Below are 15,907 nucleotides of genomic sequence, written 5' to 3' on the forward strand. Positions count from 1 at the left end.
CCCACTTCTGTGAACTGAATATGGCCCTCATCTCTGGATAGGGCCACTATTTCACTAACTCTGGCCCCCGAGGCTAGAGCAAACAAGAAAATAACTTTTTGGGTTAAGTCTTTCAAAGAGCAATCCTCATTGTTCACTGTTGAAGCAAAGTGTAGGACCTTGTCCAAGGACCACGAAATAGGCTTCGGAGGGGCTGCAGGCCTGAGTATAGCACAAGCCTTAGGGATCTTGTTAAAGATTTCGTTTGACAAGTCTACTTGGAAGGCGTATAGCAGAGGTCTAGTCAAGGCTGATTTACACGTGGTTATCGTATTGGCTGCCAAACCTTGCTTGTGAAGGTGGATAAAGAAGGACAAACAGAAGTCCGTTGAGATTTCTTTTGGTCCATTTGACTTGACGAAAGCAACCCACTATTTCCTAGATGACTCATATTGTCTTCTGGCTGACTTAGACTTATATTCTTCTAGGAAGTCTATACTGTCTTTCGAGATCCCAAACCTTTTCTTTATTGCTAAGGAGAGAAAATCATGAGATGAAGGCTTTGGGCTCTCTGTGATGAAGCTAAGACAATCGACTTTTGTACTTGTTGAGACAGTACTGGGTCCGGTAGAGGAACCAGCTTCAGCTTCAGTTCCACTACTAGAGGGAACCAATTGCTCTTTGGCCACTTTGGAGCCACTAGAGCTACCGTTCCCCGAATGGATCTCAGCTTGTTGAGGACCTTCATTAAGAGATTGGATGGAGGGAACAAGTAAATCCGGTTCCATCTGTTCCAGTCGAGGGACATGGCGTCCATCTCTTCTGCTAGAGGGTCCTCGTATGGGGCCACGTAACGAGGTAGTTTCTTGTTGTCGCTCGTTGCGAAGAGGTCGATCTGCAGTTCTGGGACTTGACGTAAGATGAAGGAGAGTGAGCCTGCGTCTAGGGACCATTTTGACTCTATCGGCGTGATCCTGGATAGAGCGTCCGCCGTCACATTGCGGAACCCTTGAAGTTGAACTGCTGATAAATGCCATCTCTTCTTTTCCGCTTAGCGGAAGATGGCCAACATCACTTGGTTGATTTGGGGTGATCTCGAGACTTGAGGATTCAAACATCTCGCTATCACCTTGCAGGCCAAGATCAGTCTTCTATGAACTGAATTGCGAGGGGACAGTTTCTTCAGCGTCAGAAACACTGCCATGGCCTTCAAAATGTTGATGTGGAAGGTCTTGAATAAAGAAGACCAAGTCCCTTGGACTTTCCGTTGATGGAAGTGACCTCCCCATCCCATCCTTCCTTTGATGCGTCCATATGGATGATGACTGAAGGTAGTGGTGGTTGCAAGGGTATAGATCTCTTCAGGTTCTTGGCCTTCGCTCATGGCTTGAGAAGTGATCATAGTCGAGTCGGTATCGGTCTTCTTAGATCTCTTAGAGCTTTTGATGCGTATCTTTTCCAGACTCCTGATGCATCATTTAGCTGTGCTCTTAGCACTGAGTCTGTCACTGATGTAAACTAAAGAGAACTCAGTACTCTCTCCTGTTGGCGTATTGATATCCTGTCTAGTTTCAGTAGTCTCTTGACAGCTCCCGTAATCTCTCCCCTCTTCCCTGGGGGAATGGAGAGATGGTGTGACTTCAAGTTCTAAAGTATTCCAAGCCATTGAAACTCTTGAGCTGGAGATAATCGAGACTTCTTGACGTTGATCTTGAATCCCAGATGTTCCAGGAATTGGATCACTTTCTTGGATGCTTGCATGGACTCCCTCCTGGATGCTGCCCACACCAGCCAATCGCCCAGGTCGGCTACTACCTGGACACCTTCTAGGCGTAGTTGTTGAACGACTGCGTCTGCAAGCTTTGTAAAGATCTTTGGGGCTATATTTAGTCCGAAGGGCATGGCTCTGAAGACGTACTTCTTCTGTAGCCTGAATCCTAGGTAGGAGGAGAGGGGCGGTTGATCGGAATATGCCAGTAGGCATCTGCCAGGTCTATCGAGACTGTGTACGCCCCTTTTGGCAGCAGGTTCCTTATGTGTTGAAGGGTTAACATCCTGAACTTCTTGTTTTCTATGAACTTGTTGAGTGGTGACAAGTCCAGAATGACTCTGAGTTTGTCTGAGTCCTTCTTGGGAACACAAAACAGCCTTCCTTGGAATGTGACGGACTTTGTCCTCCTTATCATCCGTTTGCTCGAAAGTTCTCAGGTGTATTTTTCCAGGACGGGGGTGCAGTGTTGGAAGAATTGAGGAAATAATGGTGGAGCTGTACTCCAGCTCCATCCTAGTCCATTCTTGATTAGGCTTTGGGCCCAAGGATCGAAGGTCCAGCGATCCTGAAATTGTTGGAGTCTTCCTCCTACTGGAAGCATCTCATTGCTTCGGTTGTTCGGAGGACTTGCCTCCTTGACCACATCCTCCCTTACCCCCCTCTTCCTCTTGGGCGGGTATCTAGAGGAGCCCCTTTTCGACCCTCTACCTTTAGAACGAAAGGTAGTGGTCTGCCTCTCATACGCAGGAGTAAATGCTGGTGACTGGGCAACCAGCTGTTGAGGCACCATCTGGTAAGTTGGTTGGGGTTGAGCCACCATCTGGGGCACCGCGGTCGTAGGAACTGCAGGAAGCTGTTGCTGCTGTTGTCTAACAGGGCGAGAGGGCAACCTGGGTCTTTCCGTCCTCCTCTTAGGCTCGGGACCCTCATCCGGGGAAGACTTCCTCTTCGCCGACATGCCCCACTTCTTGAGAAGATTTCTATTCTCCGTGGCGGCCTTGTCCACTACTTCCTTGACCACTTCGCTCGGGAAGAGGTCCTTTCCCCAGATATTGGAAGCTATCAGCTTCCTGGATTCGTGTTTTACTGCAGCCGAAGCAAACACGAACTCCCTACATGCACGTCTGGCTCTCACGAATCCATATAGGTCTTTGACCAGAGTAGCCAAATGTGGTTTGGCCATGACCATGTTCATGTCTGGGTTCTGCTATTGCTTGCCATTGCCTCCAAGCAAATCTGGAGGGGCAGGGATGGGGCAAGTCTTTCCTTTGTCTCTTGCTCCCTACGCAAGAGAAAGTCAGACAGCTTAGGGAGGTTTTCGCTGAACTGGCGTCCAGCAATATCTGCCTCCAACTTCCCAACTGAGAAGGTAAGGTGTATTTCCTTCCAGTCCTTATCCTTCATAAGCAGGGCTAGGGATAAGGGTCTACACTCCCCGAGTGTAGGGCAAGGTTTCCCTGCCTCTATTGCCTTCATAACTGCCTTAAAACTTTTTGCAGTAAAGGGGAAGGCTAGGTTGGCCAGAGCAAGAAAGGTGGGGTGTTTCTTGCTAAGGGATGACACCGAGTAAGTGAAGCCCTTCTCTTTCAGGCTACTTGACAAAAGAGCCTGAGCTTTCTCATGGTCAAGAACTATGACCTCCTTTGGTTCTGTCTCCTTCTTGGACGTTGGTTCCGCCTTCAAGCGGACGAAGCAGTCTGGGTAAGACTGAAAGCTTGGCCAGAAATTGATTTCCTCTATAAGGACAGCCCCCAGCTTTTCTGATATGAATATCTTCTAGTTGGTGATAGGCATGTATTCTGCATGCCTCTAAGGATTCACATCAGAGCAAGGTGGAAGATCTTCCACGTTGAGTCTCCTCTGAGACCCACGGGACGCAGCGAGATGGTCCATCCTTCTCTTCAGTTCAGCGACCCTTTCATCGTTCTGCTTATGAAGATTCTCCATCATTGCCATAAGACTGGCCAATGTCTTATTCATGTCATCTGATGGAGGAGCAGAAGACGTAGAGGGTAAAGGTTCCAGGGCCGGAACCTACGAAACGGACTCCGATTCGACGTCATCCTCATCATCTTCAGGAGCCAAGGTAGACTCCAATTCTAGACCTTCCGCTAGAAGGTCTTTTTCGGTGTCTTCAGACACCTCCGACATCCTCTCATCTAGGTGGATGTCCTTCATCGCGTCCGAGTCTTCCGTATCTACAGTAATCTGAACTCAAGGGATCTCAGGTCGAGGCTGGTGTATGACAGCTTCCACACCCACCTTAGGGAACAGCAAGGCACGCATCCGTTCACTTGGAAGGTAAGGTCCCCTGGCATTCTTTTGAAAGCCACGAACCCATCTGCGCAGCTTACTTCGTGCTGCATCCCTTGACTCCGCTGTTTTGGGTCATCAAAACCCTCGGGGACCAAGGCCTTGTAAACATTGCAGTCCTGGGGTCCCAGTACTTAAGAGGTCCCTTGGAGGTGGAGCAGGGAGAATGAGCCCTGCATTCTTCATGGCCGGCACTTGGGATGGTCCTCCTGTAAAGAGAGGAAAAATAAATGAGTATGCGGTAGTTCATCTCGCCGGATAAACTATATAAAATAATATTATTAATATTCTTGCATATAGCTTAGGATAGACAAGCTGGAAAAGAATTAGGAAAGACACATACTTGTGTTTCCTGTCCAGCCAATTGCTGCAACTTCCTCATAATTAAAACCTAGAGTTTTCCTATTCAGGAAACCCAATGGAAGAATTCTAACCTGTAAGGATAGATAAGTGTAACTTAACACTGGCTTTCCAAAGGTTTTAATAATGTGGGTAAATAGTAACTGATCATATATCAGTCTATTGAAAGAAATCTTTTCTTTCCATATATACTTGGTCTCAACAATAGACTGCGCAAGGATACACAGGGTATGCTGGAAATTAACTACTGAATAAAGGGATTTTGACGAAGGAAAAATCTATTTCTGGGGAGAGACCTGTGACGCCCAGTGAAAGGGTCCTTCTTTACACTTTTCTAATATAAATCTTCCAAATATACTAGAGAAAGATAAAAGTATGGAATGCAGAGGTTACTACCCTCGCGCGAGCACCTTGTTGGTGTCGTATATCTAACAAGGGCGTGTGTAAACCACTATTCACAGGCTGTCTTCCATTTAGATAATCCCTTCATCAAAGGGGAGGGCCGTGACAGGCCCTAGAGAACACAGTTGGACTACCCCACCGACACCTACTACTCGCGCCCTCCAGGTCATCCTTCTGCAAGAACATATGGCTTGGCAAGGAAAGGGTGGGTCCGTACAAAAATAACCGGGAAGGGTTTCACCGGCCGTCACAGGTCTCTCCCCAGAAATAGATTTTTCCTTCATCAAAATCCCTTTTCTGGGTCGACCTGTGACGGCCGGTGAAAATGTACCAGAGAATGCCTTCCAAGCCCAATAAAGTAATAACAATGCGGAGAATACAATCACCATGTACGACAATAATATAATATAATAATGTAAGAAACGTCCAATTACCAACTAGCCAAATGACATAGGGAACGTAAGGCTAAATAACTAAGACGACAAGGAATCAACCGAGTGTCGAATCGCAAAAGGCATCAAACCTTACATGTCTAAGCATATCTAAACATTAAAGGAACGGTAACTACAATAACTGTTAAACCATAGAAATTAAACATGGCAAATATCATAGGGCTAACGAACTACCCAGGAGAGTGGCGACGTGGTGTGAGTGGCGGGTAGGAGGGAGAAGAGAAGAGATGGAAGAAAGGAAGAAGTAGAGATTAATGGGGAGGGAAAAGGCTCCCCGCTGCCATCGTCGGGTATTTAAGGGCCTGTAAGATCTTTAGATAGTGGCGTTTGACAACCATAGGGGATTTCCAACCCGTATATTTTTTAAAAATCATCAAAGTTCCTGTTCTGGAAGTAATTGATGGAAGTATCTACAGTCCGTATATCATGAGCCTGGGGAAATGATTCCGGATTTGTATGTTTAAAGAAGTAGAGGATTTGTTGCCAGATACCGTGAATGGAAATAGTACCTCCTGGTTCCCCGATAACCAAGGGGCCAGACAAGCGGGTGGCAGTTCTAGCTAAAAAGGCCTTGAGAGTAGTTACTGGACACAGAAAAGATCCTGGGGAAGAAGAATAATCTTCCGAGGGGAGCACCTATTTTGCGGATCCTCATTTCTTAGCTAGGAAAGCATTGTCTCGAGAAAGGAGTTCTTCGGCTGAAGGGAGGAAATCTATGTTTTCCGGGCTCGTGAGAGAGCTGCTAGTTCTGATATTCCATCACCTGAGGCCAAAGCCGTTAGAAATAAAGTCTTCCTAAGAAGAGTGATATAAGAGCAGGATTCATTGTCCGTGTCCGGCGCAAGTTTTGAGGACACCGTTCATAGATCAGAGTCCTTTTGTGGCCGAACCGAAGGTCAAAGCCTAGCACATGTTTTTGGAATAGATGAGAAATAGGAATCAGCTAGGTTAATGTTAAACCCAACAAGGAAGATCTTCTTCAATGCTTACTTGATGGTGGTTAAAGTGCTAACTGTTAGGCCTTTGCCAAATAAGAACCTCAAGAAAGAGATGTCTATATTCGGAGACATACGAGTATGGTCTGAACTCTTAGGGAATCTGCTAGTTGTTAACGGCCGAATCATATTGGCGAATTGTCAAGTCCTTTTTGTCTGATTCGATGAAGAGACCGATTTCCGGTTCAATGTTCGCGTCTCTACGAGCTGCAACCTTCCTGTAGTCCACAAAGTCAGAGTTTCGGCTACCCTTGAGCAATCTGACACAATGAGTTTGGATTACTTGAGTCAGTTTGGGGAACGGAATCCGGAAGGGACGGAGTTTCAACTCGAGGATGAGAGGAAACCAACTGTTCTTGGCCAGTGAGGTGGTACTAAAACCACTGCCCCCCGGAAGGAGCGTAGTTTGTGTAAAAGTCTCATAAGAAGATTCACTGGGGGAAATAGGTAAACCTTCTTCTAATGGTTCCTGAGTATCCACCGGAATGAAATTATGTCTAGAGACCATTCTGACTCCAGTGGTTTCGTCCTGGCTAGTGAGTCTGCTCTCACATTCTGGACTCCCGCAAGGTGAGTTACTGACAGGATCCAGTTCTTTTCTGTTGGCCAGGCGAAGATAGTGACCAGGATCCGATTCAGGTTGGGTGACTTGGATCCTCCCCTGTTGACGCAGTGTACTGTACCACGTCTGTGCTGTCTGACACTACTCTGATGTGGCTCGACCTCGGAGGAGAGAGTCTCTTCAGGGTCAAGAACACTGCCATGACTTCGAGAACACTGATATGGGTCTGTATCATGGCGGATGACCAAGACCCCTGAAACATCTGATGTTCGGAGTAATCCCCCCATCCACTTAGAGGCGCGGCTGTATGGAATGTCTCTTGTGGAGGTGGGAATTGTAGAGGAACCGATTTGGAGAGGTTCTTCGGTTCGGACCATGGGCGTAGTCTCATTTTCAAGACAGAGGGGATATTCGAGACCTTGTCTCTTAAATCATCGCCCAAGTATACCAAAAAGAAACAAATTAGAACTAACTTTCATCATGGGTCAGGAGTAGGGAGGACAGCTCGTAGAAGAGCGTGCATGACTCCGGGAACCATACCATGTAGGCGGACCTTCTTTAATAGAAAGGAGACATAAGTCTGGATGTTCCTTGAAACTCTGGTTAGTGATCCCATTCACAGGCTGGGATCAACCAAATCAGTATAACTAAAAATAATGGCTCTTTTTATGCATATATTTAATTATAAATATGAAGTATAAACTAAAAATAACGGTTATATTTATGCATATATTTAATAATAAATATGTATAAATATGTACAAATATGGATAAATATCCATACAATATCGTGTTCAAAATAGAAATAAATTTCTACTCAGTACTTGGGATCGAACGCTAGCCCCTTCTAATGAAAAGCCAGGTCGAAACCAACCATACCATGAGAGGCTATCTACTGTTCCTTGAGACTCCGGTCAGTGAACAGATGAAAAATTGAATGACTTTTCTTTAAAATTGCTAAATATGTTCATATATTTTCATTAGGACTTTCAAGAATAACTAATGAATATTATCAACGCAAATTCAAAGTGTCATTAAAGTAAGTACAGTTTACTTTGTATTCATGTTAAATCCTTTCCTTTACATCTAAAACAAAAGATTGGCCACCCATGGTCTGAGTAGTCTCTGTTGCCACCGGAGACCCTGTGACAAAGTCCGTCATAGTGAAAACGTGAACATCAGAGGTAAGATAATATTAACCTCAATGCTGACATCTGTGTGATATCCGGTTAAGCCAGAGATTCGATAAAAAGGACCGTAATAATGAAAGGTGATTATTCATGAAAAGGGGTTCGTACCCTGGTTCTGATCGTCTGATTGATCTCTGCTTGTACCGGAGATTCGGTAACAAAGGTCTGTCACCGTGAAATCGTGACCCTCATCGGTACGATAACATTCCTCCATACTGAATGCCTGTGTTATCTCCAGTGAAGCCGGAGATTCGATGAAAAAAGGGCCGTTATAATGTAATTGTGATCAATCATGACAAAGGTTCGTGTGCAAAAGGCCTCAGCCGGAGTCTGAGTGGCGGATTTCACCGTTGCACTCCAAATATCTGACTAGTTCTCACCCAATGAGTATCCATTATAGCGGAGTATAACTCAAGGCGGAGCTAAGGGTGTCGTCATAAAGCGACCCCAAATAATGACTCATACACTAACGTAACCTATTAATAGTGCTAGCTCTATTAACAGTAACCACATCAATAAATCGTGAATATCATTAAACGTAATATCATCCACTCAGAGAATAAGAGAAGGCAGGAATAACTCGTGATCGTATGAAACGGAAAACGGGAAATCCACCTCCTCTACTCGAGCTTAATAAAGAAAACGAGAGAAGAAGTAACTCGTTTCTGTAGAAACAGAATACGAGCACTCTATGCTCACGCTCTCAAGGTTACATAATAAAAACCAAAATCACACAATAATATGATAAGAATAATGATAAAATTGTGAAAACCAAGAACGAAGAATAACGACAACGTAACAATTAAACATAAAGATATAGTCTAAATCAAGCACATTCCTGAGGCGTGAACATAACTATAACAAAGACTAGATCGATATTCTTCGTCCAAATTGGACTTGCTAGCAAATAAATACCATAGTGAAAAACAATAATAAATAATGATAATAATATTGGTCATAAAACGTAAGTGATATAACCTAGATGACAGAGTACCAGATGGGCAATATTAACTTGAAAAACTACTGAATCTAACAAAACCAAAATGGCTGCTGATACCGAGGACGGCCAAGCCTCTTCCAAAATTAAAATCCACATTACTGGAACGAGAACAATTGCCCGGTACTGAAAAAACTGTCAAAACAAACTATGGTACTTAACATTGGTAAAGGTGAAGTAGCAACGTCAGTCATGTTGAATTAATGACAATCACTTTCGAAACACACCTAACAAAATAAAAACGACTTAGCGGGCAAGTCCAAAACAGAAGGATGACCTGGAGAGCGCGAGTAGTAGGTGTCGGTAGGGTAGCCCAACTGTATTCTCTAGGGCCTGTCACGGCCCTCCCCTTTGATGAAGGGATTATCTAAATGGAAGACAGCCTGTGAATAGTGGTTTACACACGCCCTTGTTAGATATACGACACCAACATGCTTTTATCTTTCTCTAGTATATTTGGAAGATTTATATTAGAAAAGAAGGACTTTTCACCGGCCGTCACAGATCGACCCAGAAATAGGAATCAGCTAGGTTAATGTTAAACCCAACAAGGAAGATCTTCTTCAAAGCTGACTTGATGGTGGTTAAAGTGCTAACTGTTAGGCCTTTGTACCAACCGTGTGTCACACAATTGTACATAATTATTTTGTATATATTATGCTTGTATCTGCGCTCCTCCCTCGCACTAAAAAGAACCTGAATGATCATGTCTCCGGTTATGCTCTGTAACATAACCGTCACTCCGGGGTCACCAATGTGACGAGCCGAGAGAAGGTTGTGAACTCAGTTGATTGCATCCTGCCTTTGAGTTCACAACCTTCTCTCGGCTCGTCACACCTTTGTCAAATAGGAACCTCAAGAAAGAGATGGCTAAATTCGGAGACATACGAGTATGGTCTGAACTCTCAGGGAATCTGCTAGTTGTTTACGGCCGAATCATATTGGCGAATTGTTGAGTCCTTTTTGTCTGATTCGATGAAGAGATCGTTTTCCGGTTCAATATTCGCGTCTCTACGAGCTGCAAACTTCCTGTAGTCCACAAAGTTAGAGTTTTGGCTATCCTTGAGTAATCTGACACAGTGAGTTTGGATTACTTGGGTCAGTTTGGGGAACGGGATCCGGAAGGGACGGAGTTTCAACTCGAGGAGGAGAGGAAACCAACTGTTCTTGGCCAGTGAGGTGGTACTAAAGCCACTGCCCCCCGGAAGGAGCGTAGTTTGTGCAAAAGTTTCATTAGAAGATTCACTGGGGGAAATAGGTAAATCTTCTTCTAATGGTTCCAATCCCGGGGTAATGCATCCATGGCATAAGCCTGAGGGTCCAGGGTTGGGGTCACATAACAAGGAAGTTTGTGATTCATCTGAGTTGCGAATAGATCTACCTGGAGGCCCGGAACCAGCCTGAGTATCCACCGGAATGAAATTATGTCTAGAGACCATTCTGACTCCAGTGGTTTCGTCCTGGATAGTGAGTCCGCTCTCACATTCTGGACTCCCGCTAGGTGAGTTGCTGACAGAAACCAGTTCTTTTCTGTTGCCCAGGCGAAGATAGTGACCAGGATCTGATTCAGGTTGGGTGACTTGGATCCTCCCCTGTTGACGCAGTGTACTATGTCTGTGCTGTCTGACACTACTCTGATGTGGCTCGGCCTCAGAGGAGAGTCTCTTCAGGGTCAAGAACACTGCCATGACTTCGAGAACATTGATATGGGACTGTTTCATGGCGGGTGACCAAGAGCCCTAAAACATCTGATGTTCGGAGTAATCCCCCCATCCACTTAGAGACGCGGCTGTATGGAATGTCACTTGTGGAGGTGGGAATTGTAGAGGAACCGATTTGGAGAGGTTCTTCGGTTCGGACCATGGGCGTAGTCTCATTTTCAAGACAGAGGGGATCTTCGAGACCTTGTCTCTTAAAGGTACTGTAGCTCTCTTTCTCCAAACTCGATTGATGTCTTTGAGTTTGGCTTTTAGTAGGAGATCTGTTACTGAAGTGAATTGGAGAAGGCCGAGGATACTTTCTAAGGCTCTTCTGGACACCTGTTTGTGTTTGTGAAAATTCTTGATCTTGGAAGCTATTCCTCTTACCTTTTTGGAAGGGAGAGACAACATGTGCTTTGAAAGGTCCCACTGAATGGCTAACCATTCTAAGTGGCCTGATGGTTGCAGGTGAGACTTTTGGAGATTGACCCGAAATCACAGGTTGTCGAGAAATCGAAGTACTTCCTTTGGAGCTCTGTTGCCTTCTATGGCCGACCGGGCCCAAATGAGCCAACCGTCCAGATAAGCAACGAGTTGTATCTCTTGGTTCCTGAGTTGTTCTAACACTGTCTCTCCCAGTTTCGTGAATATCCTGGGATCAATGTTGAGGCCAAAGGGCATGTCTTGAACGCAAAGGCTTTCCTGCCTAGGCGGAAACCCAGATGAGAAGAGAAGTTTCGAGCTATTGGCACCACATGATAATAGTCGTCGGTAAGATCGACAGAGGTGGTGAAGTAAGGTCCGTACCTGAGAGATAGTCAACATCCGGAACTTGTCGCAGAGAATGTAAGAGTTTAGCTTTGACAAGTTCAGGTCTAATCTCAATGCCGACAAGCCTTTCTTCGGAATTGTGAACAGGCGGCCTTGGAACTTCAGTGATCGATCCCATTTGATTGCTTTCTTCTTGAGTAACTCTGTGGTGTACTCTTTCAGGATGGGAGTGGATTTCTGGGAGAAGGTCACTGGTGGAGGAGGAGGACCTTGTGGCCATTTCCACCTCAAACCTTTAGAGATTATGCTATGAGCCCACGGACCGAAGGTCCAAAGGTCTCGAAAGTGGTAAAGTCTCCCCCCTACCGGGACTACCTCGTTGTGAGGGAGTGAATCTAGGTCCTTTCCTTCCCCGAGCCCCCTTTTTCCTAGGTCCGCCTCGATGGCGGAACTGTCTTCTACTCCTGTAGCTTCCTCTCCGGTGTCCACGAAAGGAACCTGAGGGTTCGGAGCTAGGGCTGTATGCAGGCGAGGACATCCAAACGGGGTTGGGCTGTGTACCTGGGGAATCAGTGAGTTAGCCCACCTGATGAGGGGGATTCGGATGCATAGACGTCGAATCAGAGGAAGACTGTGATGACGAGTGGGTAACTGACTATTGATGGCAGTGACCCCGGTTCGTTTTGTAGGGGGTAACTCTCTGCTTCTTCTTGAAGAAAGCTTGCTTTTGGTCTTCGACCTTCTTTTTGGCAGTGAGGCCCCGCCTCACCTGCAATTTTGGTTTGCTCTCGTATCATCTTGTAGAACCTTGTTCACTTCCTCCTGAGGGAAGAGGGTTTTACCCCAGCAGGAGGAAGCTATCAGCCTGCTCGGTTCATGTCTGATAGAGGCCTCAGACAGAACGTATTTTCTACAACTAACCCGAGCAGACCACAAAGCGTGTAGGTCGAATTGGTAGGACAGAGATAGGTTCTTCGTGAATATCCGAAACAAGGTCTCAGTGGGATAAATCGAGGCTAGGGACTCCCTGAGGTGGGGTCCGTCTCTTTAAGAGCCAGCATGGCCGAACCTTCTTTGACAGCTTGAATAGTAAGACCTGTCAATTTATCCGTAATAGGCAAGGTAATAATGAGAGCAGTTGTAGATATGGCGTAGGCCCCATTGTGTGGGGTGAGCTTGGAATTAGCGTAACCCCAGACCGACAACATCCTGGCCCAGACAGATTGGGCCTGCTCTTTAGGAAATATTACCGTTACCTTCGGTACCTTGTCTAACCTAACCAAGGCATGCTCTTTCAATCGAACGAATCCGTTGAATGGGAATTCTAGTCCCTGAGAGTAAATTCTAGGTCCTCCAGAGGGCGGACGTCTATGCCATCCAGAGTTATGGTACCATCTATATATGGGACGTGTAAGGCAAATTTCTGTGTTGTTTTTATCGAAGGAGGTTACTTCGATGCGTCTGGTCGAAGGAGGTTACTTCGATGCGTCTGGGGCTGTAGGGGGAGACATCCGTGTTCCTGAACGGATCAGATTCGCCACCATATCTTTGAGCTCCGTCATAGCTCCTTGGCTTGCCCTAGAATGTGTTGTATCTGCTCTTTAACCCTATCCCTGATCAGGTCGGCGGGGAAGGAGGGATCCTGAGCACGACCCGCTGTCGAAGCCCTGGACTTATCGGACTTCGTCTTTTAGCAGTCACGGTTTTATGCAAGGTAAAATGAACATCAGGATCCTTTGAGGGTCCTAGGCCGGTGACGCAGATAATGGCAAAGCTGAAGGCTCAAAACTCATCACCACCTACCTGCCCGTCCATGGGGTCGACGTCCAACCCTAGAGAGGACACGCCGAAGAGATAGGGTCCGCCAGATGGAGCATTCCTTCCAAATCTTGATACCCAAGGGCGGAGAGCCGCTCTTGCAGCCCGGAGAGATTCATCATCATCCTGAAAGAAGTGAGGGGATTAGTGGTGAAGGAGAAGATCGTTCTCCTCAATAAGCAATGTATACATAAATCCAGAACAAATTAAATCACCGCCAAAGGATACCAAAAAGAAACAAATTAGAACCAACTTACATCATCGTTCAGGAGTAGGGAGGACAGCTCGTAGCAGAGCGTGCATGACTCTGGGAACCATACCATGTAGACGGACCTTCTGTAAAAGAAAGGAGACATAAGTCTGGATGTTCCTTGAAACTCTGGTTAGTGATCCTATTCACAGGCTGGGATCAACCAAATTATCTATAAATAATAATATATATGTTAATGTATATATTTGTACATGTATATAATACATATGTCGATATTTATGTATATATTTAATTATAAATATGTATATATATGGATAAATATCCATACAACATCGTGTTCAAATAGAAATAAATTTCTACTCAGTACTTGGGATCGAACGCTAGCCCCTTCTAATGAAAAGCCAGGTCGAAACCAACCATGCCATGAGAGGCCATTCACTGTTCTTTGAGAGACTGGTCAGTGAACAGATGAATCAATAGAAATAAATAACATTAATTATGTGTGACTAATATGATTTTCAAAATTGTTAGCTAGAGCTACAAACTAATATACTAAAATCCAGTAACCACGTAACATGTAACTATAAACCTCATTGGTAAAATAATGTTAACCCTGGTTCTGAACGTTTGAGTGATCTCTGTTGCCACCAGAGATCCTGTGACAAAGGTCCGTCATAGTGAAAACGTGAACATCAGCGGTAAGATAATATTAACCTCAATGCTGAACGTATGTGTGATATCCGGTTAAGCCGGAGATTCGATGAAAAAGGACCGTAATAATGAAATTGTGATTACTGTATTCATGAAAAAGGGTTGTGTGCATAAGGCCAAAGCCGGAGTCTGAGTGCCGGAATTCACCGTTGCACAACAAATATCTGACTACAGTAGTTCCCAACCCAATGAGTATCCATTATAGCGGAGTATAACTCAAGACGGTGATTAATCATGAAAAAAAGGTTCGTGTGCATAAGGCCGAAGCCGGAGTCTGAGTGCCGGGTTTCACCGTTGCATTCCAAATATTTGACTAGTTCCCAACCTAATAAGTATCCATTATAGCGGAGTATAACTCAAGGCGGTGAACGTTCCGAAGAGAACGGAGCTACGGGTGTCGGCATAAAGCGATCCCAAAATAATGACTCTTACACTAACAGAACCTATTGATAATGCTAGCTATATCAACAGTAACTACATCAATAAAACGTAAATACCATCAAACGTAATATCATAAACCCGGAGAAGAAGCGGAGGCAGGAATAACTCGTGATCGTATAAAACGGAAAACGGGAAAACCACCTCTCCTTACTCGAGCTTAAGAAAGAAAACGAGAGAAAGGGTAACTCCTAACTGTAGTGACAGAATACGAGCACTCTATGCTCACGCTCTTTTGGTTACATTATAAAGAACCAGATCACACAATAATATGATGAGAATAATGATAAAATTGTAATAACCAAGAACGAAGAATAACGACAACGTAACAAATAAATATAAAGATATAGCCTAAAACGAGCACCTTCCAGAGGCGTGTACATAAACAATAACAAAGGCCAGATCGTTATTCTTCGTTCGTCCAAATTGGACTTGCTAGCAAAAAAATACCATAGTAAAAACAATAATAAAATAATTGTAATAAAAATGGTCATAAAACGTAAGTGATATAACCTAGATGACAGAGTACCAGATGGGCAATATTAACTTGAAAAACTACCGAAGCGAACAAAATTAAAATGGCTGCCGTCACCGAGGAAGGTTAAGCCACTTCCAAAATTAAAATTCACATTACTGGAAAGAGAACAAATGCCCGGTACTGAAAAAAAAACTGTCAAAACAAACTATGGTACTTAACATTGGTAAAGGTGAAGTAGCAGCGTCAGTCATGTTGAATTAACGACAATCACTTGCGAAAACACCAAGCACAAAAAAAATTACGACTTTGCGGGCAAGTCCAAAACAGAAGGATGACCTAGAAGGCGTTCATGTGGGTGACGGTGGCGTGGTCCAAGTGTGGTTTCTGGGGTCTTTGTTACGGCCCTTCCCTTTGATGAAGGAGTTATCTAATTGGAAGACAGGCTGTGAATAGTGGTTTTCACACGCCCCTGATGTATACACGACACTCACGAGGTGCTCGCGCGAGGGTAGTAACCTCTGTATTCCATGCTTTTATTTTTTTCTCTGGTATATTTGGAAGATCTATTTCAGAAAAAGTAGAAAGAAGGACTTTTTCACCGGGCGTCACAGGTCTCTCCCCAGAAATAGATTTTTCCTTCGTCAAAATCCCTTTTTTATAAGATGCATGTTGTTGTTGCATTTGTCCTTATGTTGCTGATATGTTGGAAGCCACATATTTTTGTGTGAAGAATTTCTGTCTTCAGTTTACAAGCATAGGT

The 15,907-nt window shown here is 44.8% G+C and overlaps 1 protein-coding gene across 1 annotated transcript in view; it reads left to right on the forward strand.

Moving 5' to 3' along the window:
- Positions 1–15,907, forward strand: part of LOC137646062 (nanos homolog 2-like) — a 184,955-nt gene that overhangs the window by 158,744 nt on the left and 10,304 nt on the right. The gene's annotated exons all lie outside the window — the stretch shown is intronic.

Source organism: Palaemon carinicauda, chromosome 8 (genome assembly GCF_036898095.1).
Source record: "Palaemon carinicauda isolate YSFRI2023 chromosome 8, ASM3689809v2, whole genome shotgun sequence".
Classification (NCBI taxonomy): Eukaryota; Metazoa; Arthropoda; class Malacostraca; order Decapoda; family Palaemonidae; genus Palaemon; species Palaemon carinicauda.